This window comes from Ursus maritimus, unplaced genomic scaffold (genome assembly GCF_017311325.1).
Source record: "Ursus maritimus isolate PB19 unplaced genomic scaffold, ASM1731132v1 scaffold_26, whole genome shotgun sequence".
Lineage (NCBI taxonomy): Eukaryota > Metazoa > Chordata > Mammalia > Carnivora > Ursidae > Ursus > Ursus maritimus.
Window position 1 is genome coordinate 21,182,224 of NW_024425119.1, and position 13,673 is coordinate 21,195,896.

The following is a 13,673-nucleotide window of genomic DNA, read 5'->3' on the forward strand; positions in this document are numbered from 1 at the left end:
GCTCGATCCCAGAACGCTGGGATCACGCCCTGAGCCGAAGGCAGACGCTTAACGACTGAGCCACCCAGGTGTCCCTAAATAGTCAATGATTTTTAAAAAGATTTTATTTATTTATTTGAGAGAGATAGAGAGCATGAGCATGGGGAGGGGCAAAGGGAGAAGGAGAAACAGGCTCCCTGCTGAGCAGAGCACCTGACTCGGGGCTCAATCCCAGGACCCTGGGATCATGACCTGAGCCAAAGACAGATGCTTAATGACTGAGCCATCCAGGCACCCCGATAGTCAGTGATTTTTAAAGGAACTTTGAGTAGAAAATTATTTTCTGCTTATCCAGATATTTATTGTTTCTGATGCCCTTAGTTCCTTTGTCTAGATCCAGATTTCCATCTTGTATCATTTTCTGTCTGAAGAAATTCTTTTTTTTTTCTGCCTCAGGTTTATGTATACAAATTGGACAGGAGAACACCAGCCTCATGCAGATGAGAGTCCAGGGGTCATACCTTTCCTTCCTCCTCCCATAGGCAGACAGAGGCCTCTGCTCTGGCTTAGGCATCTTTGAGAATCTGAGCTGAAGCTGGAACCCGAGGCTCAGCTTTGGTTTGAAACTTGATTTTGGTCTTTGGCTGGCAGAGCCCAAGATCCTTGGTGATGTGGGCATGAGCACGCCTCTGAGCTTGGGGTGAGCAATGTAGAAAGTCAGTTGCACTTGCAGTTCTTTGGGATCTTGAGCTTGACCTCCTTGGGCTTTATCAGAGCCTTGATAGCTTCTGCACATGTGCTCGTGGTCTTGGCATTGTTGGGCTGCATCTTCTTTAGGCCCTTCTTGCTATGCTTCTTGGCAAAGCACATGCTCCTCAGGAACTTGGGATCCACCCCCTTAAGAAATTTGTGTCTTTTGATCAGAGTTTCTTGATGCCATTTCTGTGCCATTTTCTGGATTGGTTGTGTGAGGTGTGGTTCTTGGAATTGGCCACATCTGCACTGGAGCCTGCAGCTCCCAAAGCAGCCAAGACCAGAAGAGGAAAGGCTAGAAACTCTTTTAACATTTATTTTTGTGCAGGTCTGCTGCTGATGAATTCTTTCATCTTTTGTTTGTCTAAAAAGTCTTTATTTTGTCTTCTTTTTGAAAGATACTTTTACTGGGTCAAGCTTTCCCGTATGACAGTTTCTTCCCCCCTTTCTTCTGTGCTTTAAAGATGTCACTCCTCTCTCTTCTTGCTTGCATTATTTTCAACAAGTAAGTGCTGACATTATTTTTCTATACATAATGTGGCTTTTTTTCATTGACTTCTTTTTATATTTTCTTTTTATCACTTTGTAAGTAACTTGATTATACTGTATCTTCCTGCATGTTCCTTCATTTTCCTTGGAGTTCATTTAACACTGGATCTGTGCTTTAAATTTTTCATAAAATTTGGAAAACATTCAGCCATTATTCCTTCAAATGGTTTTTTATTATTCCCTTTGAGGACTCCAATTACATATATATTAGGCTGCTTGAAGTTATTGCACAGCTGATGAATGATTTGTTCATTTAAAAAAATATTTCTGAGTTTCATTTTAGATACTTTTTATTCCTATGCCTTCAAGTTCACTACCTTTTTTTCTGCAATGCCTAAATAGCACCTCATCCCAGCCAGTGTCTTTTCATTTCATACTTTGTAGTTTTCATTTTCATAAGTTTGATTTGGTCTTCTCTCTTTTTTTCTTTTCTTTTTTCTTTTTCTTTTTTTTTGGTATGTCCTCTATGTCTTTGCTTAACATGTTCGGTCTTCTAGCTTCCTGAACATGTGGAATACAGGTATCTTAACTATTTTAATAGCTTTGCTTACAATTTTATCATTGTGTGATTTCTAGGTTTGTTTTAATTCATTGATTTTAAACTTATTGAGGGATATATAGATGCATGCATGTGCGCGCACACACACACACACACACACACACACACGTTACACGTATCTACATTTGCTTCTTTACATGCCTGGTAATTTTTATTTGGATGTTAGACATTGAGAATTTTATCTTCATGATTTTGGTATGATTTTTGTATTTCTACAATATTCTTGTGCTTTGTTCTGGGATGATGTTAGGTTATTGAAAACAGTTTGATCCTCTTTGGTATTAGTGTTGAGTTTTCTTTAGATGGGAACTGAGAGGCATTTAATCTGGAGCTAATTTTGACCCATTATTGCAGCAAAATATTTCTGAGACCCCTGTCTGATTCCTTTGAATTATATGATTCACCACTCTGGCTGGTAGGAACAGGGACTAGTTTCAGTTCTCAGCTCCTAAGATTGTCCCCTTCAATTCTTTCTGGGAGTTCTTTCCCCAGACTCAGGTTGTTACCCCCATGCACGTTCTGATTGTCACTCAGCTGAAGTCATAAGGATAATCCCCTGCAGATATGCTACGTCCTCTTCTCTCCAGCACTGTGCCCAGAGAATGCTAGTTGTCTTGGCCTCTCTTAACTCTTGGCAAGATCTCCTCAATTCAGTCAAATATCAAGCTTTCCTTGAATTCTTTTTCTCTCTGTCGTGCCCTGGAAACGCTCTTAAGAAAATATACTGGGAGGTGCTTGGATGGCTCAGTTGGTTAAGTGTCTGACTCTTGATTTTTGCTCAGGTCATGATCTCAGGGTCGTGAGACCAAGCCCTGCATCAGCTCTGTGCTCAGCGGGGAGTCTGCTTTGGTTTCTCTCTCTCCCTTTCCCTCTGCCCCTCCCCACCCCCATGCGTGTGCTCTCTCTCTCTCTCTCTCTAAATAGATAAATAAATAAATAAATAAAATTTAAGAAAATAAATTAAAAAAATATACGGAAACACTATAGGGCTTACTTCATTTGTTTCTCATCTTTCAAGGATCTCTGTCCGTGTCAATAATATCCATTGCTATTAAGACCATTGCTTCATATATTTTGTCCATTTTTGAAGTTGTTTCTAGCAAGGAGGTAAAACTGGTTTCTATTCCTCCACCTTGGACTGAAACGGAAAGTTCCTTCAGTTGTTTTTGAAAAGAAAAAGGAATACTATTCCTTTCAAACAATTTTTTCTTTCTCTTCAATTACATTAAATGCATTCTGGGCTACAAGGGAAGTGGTATGATCATTTTGTGATGGATATAAATGTGCTGCTTTTAGCAATATATTTTTAAAATTTTTATTACCTATGTAATACTGAGATTAAAGATGAAGTAGGGATTGATGGTTTGGTTTGAGGGACTAGATGTTACCCAGGTACCTAAGTACCTAACTTTAGGTGGTTTTAGGATAAGAATTGGACAGTTTTCTTTCCTTTTGAGGTACAATCTTCCATTCTGTTTGTGTGAATGGGGTTTTCTCTTTCTGAGATTTCAAGGATTAACATTTCTTTATTTTAAATCATTATTTTAATCCAGATTAGTCCCTTCAGTACTTGCTTTGTGGTTTGGAGACATCACAGAAGAGTTTTTTCTACTTAATTTTATGGAATTCTTAAAAATCCATTTTGAGTATACACTTCAAAATAGTTTTTCTTCTTCTTCTTCTTTTAATTGAAGTGTGTTCTCCCTTGTTGTTATCCAAACCACTATAGTTTGGATTCTTAATCAGTAATTAAGATAGGAAATAATTGAAATAATTATTATTGCTATTATTGTTATTATACTGATATTCTAATATTGATTAGCAGTCTACATTTAAAAGTTTTTGAAAAAGAATACATCACTTCTTTTAATTTCTACACAATCCTGGTGGTATGTATTGCTATTCATGTCAGTGAACTAGGAAGCTGAAAATGAGAGATTAGATGACTTGCCCAAAGTTCAACAACTATTATATTGGGGAATCAAGGGCAGGGCCCAGTTATTTTGATTGTGATGGGTATTAAGGAGGGCACGTATTGCATGGTGCACTGGGTGTTATACGCAAGTAATGAATCATCGAATTTTACATCAAAAACTAGGGATGTACTGTATGGTGACTAACATAATATAATAAAAACATATTATAAAAAAAATAAAACTCATTACTCTTTTTCCTGTCAGTGTCTGGTAATTTTAACTTGAAAATGGAAGTCATCTTGAGAATCAAGGTAGATATATCAAATAAGTCATATTTGAGGACCAGTCCTTTTCAAGGGTCTCATTTAAACAGACCCAGTTTTTTATTCATTGAATTTTAAATGAATATCACTGTTAAAAGACTGAAAAATTGCTTAAGATGGAAAGGGTAAAGTAAATATTTATCTCTGTTCTCCCAGTACACACTGATTCATAGAATTGTTAAAGTGATCACCTCTGAAACCCATTAGACCTGCATACCAAATATTAGTTCACTAAAATTCTTCTGCTTTATTAGTCTTTGGGCTTCTAGGTATTTAATGAATATTGTACTACTAACTGGTATGGCAGGAGATATCAGAATTGTAGTATATTGACCTTGGAAATAATAAATTCAGCCAATCAGTAGATGATCAGGCATATTGCATTTAAGTCTTTTTCAGAGCATCTATGTATGAATAACTGGCTTGAGATCCCTCTTTCCATTTAGTGCTAAACACATGTGTTTGTTTATTTGTTGAGCACCTATTGTTTAAGGTGCTAGGAATATGGTAGCAAATAAAACACAGTTCCTGTCCTTGTTAAACTTATATGCTAGTTGGGGAGATAGTTGATAAAAAACAGCAAGAGAATAGATACTGAATTTTGTGGCTGATGGTAAGTGCTATGAAAGGAAATAAAGCAGTGTAAAGGATGTAGAGTGGGGTGGGCATTTAAGAAAAAACAAAGTGGGGGAATCAGGATGTGAAATTTAGTGGAGGATGGTCCCAGGTAGTGGAAATCTGCAAGCTTAAAGGCTCTGGTGTAGGCATCAGAGGAGGATGTTTGGCTTGTGGAACAAATAGCCAAGACTGGTGTGGCTGAGCAAAGTGATGTGAAACATTAGGAGATGAGAATTTGATTTATATGTAATACACATTTAAATATTTGTACATAAATTATGACTTTATTGTTAAAACATGTAAACATCTTAAAACATGTAAAATATCACTCCTGCTCGAAAATGAACTCTTTTTTTTTTAATTATTATTTTTTATTTGAATGTAGTTAACACACAATGTCACATTAGTTTCAGGTATACAACATAGTGATTCAACAAATATATGCATTGTGCCATACCTACCACAAATGTGGCTACCATGTGTCACCGTATAATACTATTACAATATTATTAACTATTTTTCTTATGCTCTTTTATTCCTGTGACTAATCGTTTCCTAACTGGAAAGTCTGTATTTTCCACTCCCCTTTACACATTTTGCCCATCCCCTCACCCTTTTGCTTTCTGGCAACCATAAGTTTGTTCTCTATATTTACAGGTTTGATTTTGCTTTTTGTTTCTTTACTTTTTTTTTTTTGATTCTGCATATGAGTGAAAACGTATGGTGCTTATCTTTCTCAGCCTAAATTATTTTACTTTGCATAATACCCTCTAGGTCCTTCCATATTGCGTGATCTCATCTTTTTTATGGCTGCATAATATTCCACTGTGTGTGTGTGTGTGTGTGTGTGTGTGTGTGTGTGTGTACACACCACATCTTCCTTATCCACTTCCATTTTTCCATATCTTGGCTATAATAAATAATGCTGCAATAAACATAAGGATGCATGTATTTTTTCAAATTAGTGTTTTCATTTTATTTGGGTAAATACCCAGTAGTGGAATTATTGGATCATATGGTATTTCTATTTTTATTTTTATTTTTTTAATTTTTTTATTTTTTTTAAAGATTTTATTTATTTATTCGACAGAGAGAGAGACAGCCAGCGAGAGAGGGAACACAAGCAGGGGGAGTGGGAGAGGAAGAAGCAGGCTCATAGCACAAGAGCCTGATGTGGGGCTCGATCCCATAACGCCAGGATCACGCCCTGAGCCGAAGGCAGACGCTTAACTGCTGTGCCACCCAGGTGCCCCGTATTTCTATTTTTAATTTTTAGGAAGACTCCATACTGTTTTCCATAGTGGCTGTACCAAGTTACATTCCCACCAACAGTGTATGAGGGTTCCTTTTTCTCTACATCCTCCCTGACACTTGTTATTTCTTGTCTTTTGATTTTAGCCATTCTGTCTGGTGTCAGGTGGTATCTCATTGTGGTATTGATTTGCATTTTCCTGATGATGTTGAGCATCTTTTTATGTATCTGTTGTCCATTCATATGTTGTCTTTGGAAAAATACGTATTCAGGTCCTCTGCCATAATTTATTGTGAGAATTTATGTATTTATCTCTCTTACTAGACTGTTTGCTCACCCAGGGCAGGGACTTTGGGTTTTTCATTTCTGCAACCAACACCTGCCACAGTGTCTGGTTAGGTAAGTCTCAGTAAATGTTATGAAACAGGATCTGAAGTAGATTACTTCGTTTACAGTTTTTACAACCAGTGGATTATTCATTTTCATTTAGCCCAGTGATGGCCAGTTTTGTATGTTAACTTGACTAGGCTATAGTGCCCAGTTATTCAATCAAATAGTAATCTAAGTATTTTGTAGATGTGATTAAATTATAAAGGAGATTATGCTAGATAATCTGGGTGGGCCTGATCCAATCACATAAATGGCCTTAAGAACAGAACTGAGGTTTCCCTGAGAAAGAAGAAATTCTGCTCGGGACTGTCTGAAAATTTCCAGCCTGCCCTTCCTCCCTTACAGATTTCAGATTTGCCTCTCCAGCCCCCACAATCATGTGAGCCAATTCCTTGTAATTAATTTCTTATTATATAAGCATACAAACCTCTCTCTCTCTCTCTTTTTTTAAAGATTTTATTTATTTATTTGACAGAGAGACTGCCAGCGAGAGAGGGAACACAAGCAGGGGGAGTAGGAGAGGAAGAAGCAGGCTCTCAGCAGAGGAGCCTGATGTGGAGCTTGATCCTAGGACACTAGGATCACACCCTGAGCCGAAGGCGGATACTTCACTACTGAGTGACCCAGGCGCCCCTCTTTCTCTCTTTCTCATGTCTATCTCTCATCTCTGGCTCTAACTCTATCATTTGCCTCAGTCAGGGTATACCAGAGAAACAGAACCAGTATATATGTTACTATTTGAGGGAGAAGAAGATAGATATTCCTGCACTCTGGAAATTTATAATCTAGTAGGGGAGGTATAATATAGACAGTTTTCCATATAAGGCAGATTGTGGTAAATGCATAATTTATTAGAGATAAATATAAATAGGATCCAGCAAGGGAATAGGGGAAAGACAGTGTCTTAATGTTGATGTGTCCTAAGCCTTAGACCTTGGGTCTTTCATTCATTTTTTGTACTCACTTACTTGATGGTCTCCTCCAGTCCCATGCCTTTAAATACTATTATAAGCTAAATACTGACGTATTTATATCTATAGTCCCTCCCCTGAAATCTAAACCACTGTATCCAATGACTCACTTAACATTTCCTCTTGCATGTTTAGTAGATGTCTCAAACTTGGTACATCCAAAATTGAACTTCCCTACCACCCCCAACCCTACAGACCTGTACCACCTGCACTTTTGCCTATCTCAGGGAGTGGCCCCTAGTCCCTTGAGCTACTCAATCCAAAAACCTTGGAGTCATTCTTGAGTACTCTTATTTTTCTCATATTTTACATCAGGTTACTCAATTCTGTTCGGTCTCCCTTGGACCTTTTTTCACTACTGCTACTGCCTTTCTCCAAGCCATCTTAACACTGTCATCTCCTGCCTGGATCATTTCAATAGTCTCTTAGCTTGTCTACCCATTTCTTCTCTTACCCCCTGACGCTTATAGCATAGCACCCAGAGTGATCCTTTGGAAACTGAAAATTGGATCATGTCATTCTTTTGCTCAAAATCTTACAATATCCCCAATTTTACTCAGAATGAAAGCCAATGTCCTGAAGGAGCCTACCTGGTCCTGTTACCTCTTTATTCTCATCTCTTCCTACTCTTCCAGGGGCTTGTGCTGCTCAAGCCACCTGTCTTCTTCCAGGTTCTTGAAGAAGGAATGTGCTCTGTCTTTAGGGTCTTTCCACTGGCTATTCCTTCTACCTGGATCTCTCTTCCTCCATATATATACCATATATATCATTGTTGCTCCCTTCCTCCTCTCCTTGATGTCTGTTCCAACACCATTTTCTCAAAGAACCTTACCCTGACCTCCCTATCTAAAGTATAACTGTTCTGCTTTCCTCACTATTAATCCCCCTTATTCCCTTCTAATCTTTCCATCACATGTATCATCTTCAACATATAATTTACTTGATTATCATGCTTACTGTTTTTCATCTATCTCTTCCACCTTATATATTACCCCCAACTGGAATGTAAACTCTCTGAGGTCATGGGTCCTTATGGATATATTTATTTTTCTCTTATTTCTTCAGGTGTAGTGTCAGTGCCAGGCACTAAAGAAAGAAGACAAGAAGAGAAAATATCCCTGACTATAGCGATCTGTAAAGGCCTCAGAACTTCATTACCATTAGCCTTGACGATCGTGGTGGGACAAGGATTAACTAGCAAATTTGGGTTATGTGATATATCAGTCTGCTAGGGCTGCCATAACAAATTACCACAAACAACAGGAATTTTTTTCTCACAATTCTGTAGGCAAAAGTCTGAGATCAAGGTGTTTGTAGGGTTGGTTCTAAGGCATCTCTCCTTTCTTGTAGATAGCCTTCTTCTCTCTGTGTCATTGGATAGACTTCCCTCTGTGTCTATGTCCTCGTCTCCTTTTCTATAGGGACATCAGTCATATTGGGTTGAGTCCTGTCTTTTGGCCTCTTTTCATCTTAATTATCTCTTTGAAGACCCTATCTCCAAATACAGTCACATTCTGAGGTATCATACATATCAACCTGTGAATTTGGGGGGTGGGGAAACAATTCAGCCAATAACACATAGTATGTCACTGTTGCTGTGGCTGCAGCTACTTTTCTTACTTAGGGATTTTTTTCTTATGTGAACACTTTGATATGACAACCTGACTTTCCCTAAGAAACACAACAATACAAAGCAAACTGTAAAAGTTTGAACTTTTAAAACATTATCAAGCAACAACCCAAACGTCCATCACCAGATAAATGGATGAACAAAATGTGGTATATAAATACAAAGCAATATTATTCAGTCATAAAAAGGGATGGCATTCTGATACATTGCTATACCATGGATGAACCTTAAAAACATTATGCTTAGCACAATAAGCCAGATACAAAAGGACAAATATTATGTAATTTCACTTATATAAGGAATAGGTTAATTCAGAGACACAGACTAGGTAAATTTATAGAGACAAAGTAGAATGGTGGTTGCTAGGAGCTGGGGGAGGGGGTATGGGGAATTATTGTTTAATGGATACAGAGTTTCTTTTAAATTAAAAAAATTAAATGTTTTATAGCTTTTTTGAGATATAAATAGAAATTGTATATATTTAATTGTGTACATTACGTATACGACATGGTGGTGATTTATATACATATATATTGTGAAATGATTATCATAATTGGGTTAATTAACACACATTTATCACCTCATATAGTTACCATTTTTTCTGTGTGTGTAGTGATCACATGTAAGATCTACTGTCTACACAAATATCAAGTACACAATATCGTACTATTACTATAGTCACCATGCTGTACATTAGATCACCAGAGCTTATTCATCTTATAACTGAAAGTTTGCACTTTCTGACTGACATCTCCCCATTTCTTCCACACCCTAGCTCCTGATAAACACTGACATATTCTCTGTTTCTCTGAGTTCAACTTTTTTGGATTCTAAGTATCAATATGGTATTTGCCTTTCTCTGCCTGGCTTACTACACTTAATGTAATGTCTTCCAGGTTTACCCATATTGTTACCAATCGCAGGACTTCCTTTTTTATGGCTGAATAGTATTTCAGTGTGTGTGTGTGTGTGTGTGTGTGTGTACACACACAACATCTTCTTTATCCATTCATCCATTGATGGATGGCTGGATTCTTTCTATATCTTGGTTATTGTGAATAATGCTGCAAGTGTAGAGAGTTTCTGTTTGAAACGATGAAAAATTCTGGAAATAGAAAATGGTGATAGTCACACAATATTGTGAATATACTTAATGTCATTGAATTATACCCTTATAAAAATGGTTAAAAAGTTGCCAAGTATCATGTAAAGAGATACCCTCATTTCAAGTCTTTCTATAAGGTGTAGAATGAGAATAGAATGACGATGAGTCCCAGAAACGGAACAAGGAATGTGGTCAGGAGCAGGTCAGGGCTTCAGTATCATAAGGCATTCAAAGTGCACATAATGTGTGAACATTTCAGGAAGGACCAGCAGTCCCTATAAAGCAAGTGGCTAACAGTTTCAGAGAATGTACTTGTGTCTTAAGTGGTCTGTGCTTCCAATTCTCAGACAAATCCTCAGAAATACATAATACAGCATTGTGTTGCATTGTGTTGCTGTATCTGCAGCAGTATTGTGTGTCTACAGCAGTGTTCAACAGTATTGTGTTGCTGTATCTACAGCAGATGCCGAAGATAAAATGTTTGAGCCATAGTGTGATTACTTTTCCTCAGTTCCTGACTATACAGGGAAGTCTTTTTTTAAGTTTCCAACACTTGTCTTTTTTTTTTTTTTAGCACTCCTAGTAATATATATGTTGTATTTAATATAATAAAATACTTTTATAAGGTTGATTATGGATATGCGGATTTCTATCCTCTGGAAGGGTAATTTAGTATAAAAAAACTTTAAAAGCCTTTATTTAAATCAAACTATTATGAATAGAATACGTTACTCCTCTTATCTGATGTAACTGAGACTGGTAGCGGTTGATGAATTGAAAAAGGTGGTGTAAACCAGGTTGATAAAAGTGAGACATGTGTATCTTAAACATTTTCTTTCAGCTTAAAACGTATAAATGTACATTAATTTACCAACATTTTGATATAGAGGCATGGCTCTTCATTGAGTGTGGATTTGCTGATTAGGGTTCTGCTTGGTATTTCTTCTCTAAAGCCGACCCATGATTCCAAAATGCTCTTTTGGTTTATTTAAAGTAGAGGGAAACGAAAGATTTTCATGAGGCAATATGGGAACCTTCTAAATTGCTATGAACCACATGCCACCATCCCACAGTCTTTTGCAGTTGTCTCTTCTCACTTAATTTTACTTTCCTTTTTGTACCTTGATTCTATGAAGTCTTTCCAAACATTCAACTTAATTTTCTTAGAGATAACTCTTTTTCTTTTCACACTCATATTTAAGATGGTTTATTTGTAGTAATTTACATAATTAGAATAACTACAACTGACACAGGTTGGGGAACGAGGGCAGCCTGGTGAGCACTCATCAAGCCCATGTGTGCTGTGGGCATCAACTGGGAAGGTTGAAAGAGGGAAGGGAGAAGATCCATTCTTTCGGCTAGCTTGCTGAGTAGTGGTTGGTTATGAGAGTTTGTCACGTATGTCCTCCTAAAATCCACACAACCCAGAAATGAACAAAGTAGAAAGTCCTCTATAATAGATCAGAGAATCTGGTTGGAATATAATAGATGGGTTAAGGACAGAGTAAGGGATGCACATCATTTAGCAATAAGAACTACACTTGAGGACCTTTTTTTCTTTAAAGATTTATTTATGTATTTATTTCAGAGAGAGGAGAGAGATAGCGTGTGCATGCACAAGTGGAGGGAAGGGCTAAGGGAAAGGGAGAGAGAGAATCTTAAGCAGACTCCCTCTTGAGTGCAGAGCATGACACAGAGCTCACTTCCACTATCCTGAGATCGTGACCTGAGCTGAAATCAAAAGTCGGATGCTTAAGTGACTGGGCCACCCAGGTACCCCTACACTGGAGGACTTTTTGATGGTTTGCTTCAGAATGGCTGATGGAAGATACCTATACCCAAACATCCCCTGAGTCCAAGTGCTACATTAAATTGTCCTGACTTAGAAAATAGTTCCCAAGCAATGTCTAGTGTGGGCTCCCTGTGAACAGGTAAAATTAATATGCTTAGGCAAGACTGAGGTTTGTAAGAGAAGTATGGATAGAGAGCAGATTTAGGTGTTTTCCCCCCCCTTTGGTGTGAAAAAGAACTTACTAAGCATGGAAAGCATGTACCTTTGACAACATAGATACTATAATTCTGTATGTTCCCCTAGAGACTCAAGCCTCCTCACTAGAATTCAGGTTATGCAATTAGGCTTGTGTCTCAGAGATACAGTCGTGGACCTCCAACCTCTTGATTGTTTTTCCTCTTTGGCTACCTGCCATTTAGCCTTGGCAAGAATTTTTACTCAAGCATTTGATTGTCTGCATTAGCTTAGTCAAGATGATGAAGGAGTAATTTTTAGCACCAGCAAGCAAAACGACCTTCTTTCCCTGACTCTCTGCCTGGTATCAGAAGCTTGCAGAGAGACATATGGGATCAAAGTTCTGAGCCTCCAGTAGAGACAGCTGCCTCTGTGCTGTGCCTCCTAGGGCTCGGCAGCTCTGTGGGGTTTCCCTAAGTGTTTTGTGAGGGTATTTATAGAACTGAGGACTTGACAGTATCATCTCTCTCAAAATTTGGTTTAAGGGTAGGATCTAGGATTTAAATACCATGATTCCAGGATAGGAATCCACACAGTGAAACAATTTCTGCCTTCCTCTGGGTGAGCCCACATTTAAAAACCTGAGCAGAGTGGGACATTCTAAACTCTCCATAAAAGACTAAGAAAATGATTCCTCATAAGCCTTCCTTGCCCTCCTGTCCCTGTAGTCATATGATCGCAATGAGAATTATTCATGGGTTCACAGCTTCATCTGCTTCCTGTGTTATTAATGTCTTCAAATGAATACAGATTTCTTATAAAGTAAATGTAGTTTTACACTGTTCTGTGTAAGATCATAGAGGCTTTATACCAACATGTAAGAAACATGTTTCTCTCACCCGATATTTTATGCAATAGAAATAGTTCCAAAGAAAGCCATGAACATGTATGCTCACAGTTTTACAAATCAAGAAGAAAATAAGTCACCTATCACTGAATGTCCTATATGGACATCTGGTTATCTGGCAAGCAGTTTTATCAAAGCTACAGCATCTGCTCAGTCAAGGACTTGGTATACCACACCTTCTCCAGTTTAAAATGAATTCCGACTTGACCTACACTAATATCGCTCATTATTTGCATCTTAATTGATACTAAGCAGATAAACACCTCTAAGCTCCAGCTAGAAAGATTATCTCAGCATGGATGGGTTTACTATACATTTAAAATAACTGAGGGCTTTCCCCAGCTAGTTCCAAGCCCAAGCTTCAGGATTGGCCAAATCCTGATAATTCCTTTTCTGTACTTGCCAGGAGGCCACAGGGAAGATGGCACATAAAGATGTACAAGTCATCTTGAGAAAGCCAGTTGGGCCTAAGACTTGATTCAACATTTCCATACAACACGCGGTGCCCATCACAACAAGCACACTCCTTCATTCCCATCACCTGTCAAACCCGTCCCCTCATTAGTCTCCTCGCTGGTAAACATCAGTTTGTTCTCTAGAGTTAAGAGTTTATTTTTTGGTTTGTCTCTCTCCCCACTCCTTTGCTCATTTGTTTTGTTTCTTAAATTCCACATATAAGTGAAACATATGGTATTTGCCTTTCTCTGATTGACTTATTTTGCTTACCATAATACTCTCTAGCTCTATCCACATTG

General features: G+C 37.9%; 1 pseudogene; it reads right to left on the reverse strand.

Moving 5' to 3' along the window:
• Window positions 1-253: 253 nt before the first annotated feature.
• On the reverse strand, window positions 254-1,417 carry LOC103665238 (annotated as a pseudogene).
• Between the last annotated feature and the right edge of the window lie 12,256 nt (window positions 1,418-13,673).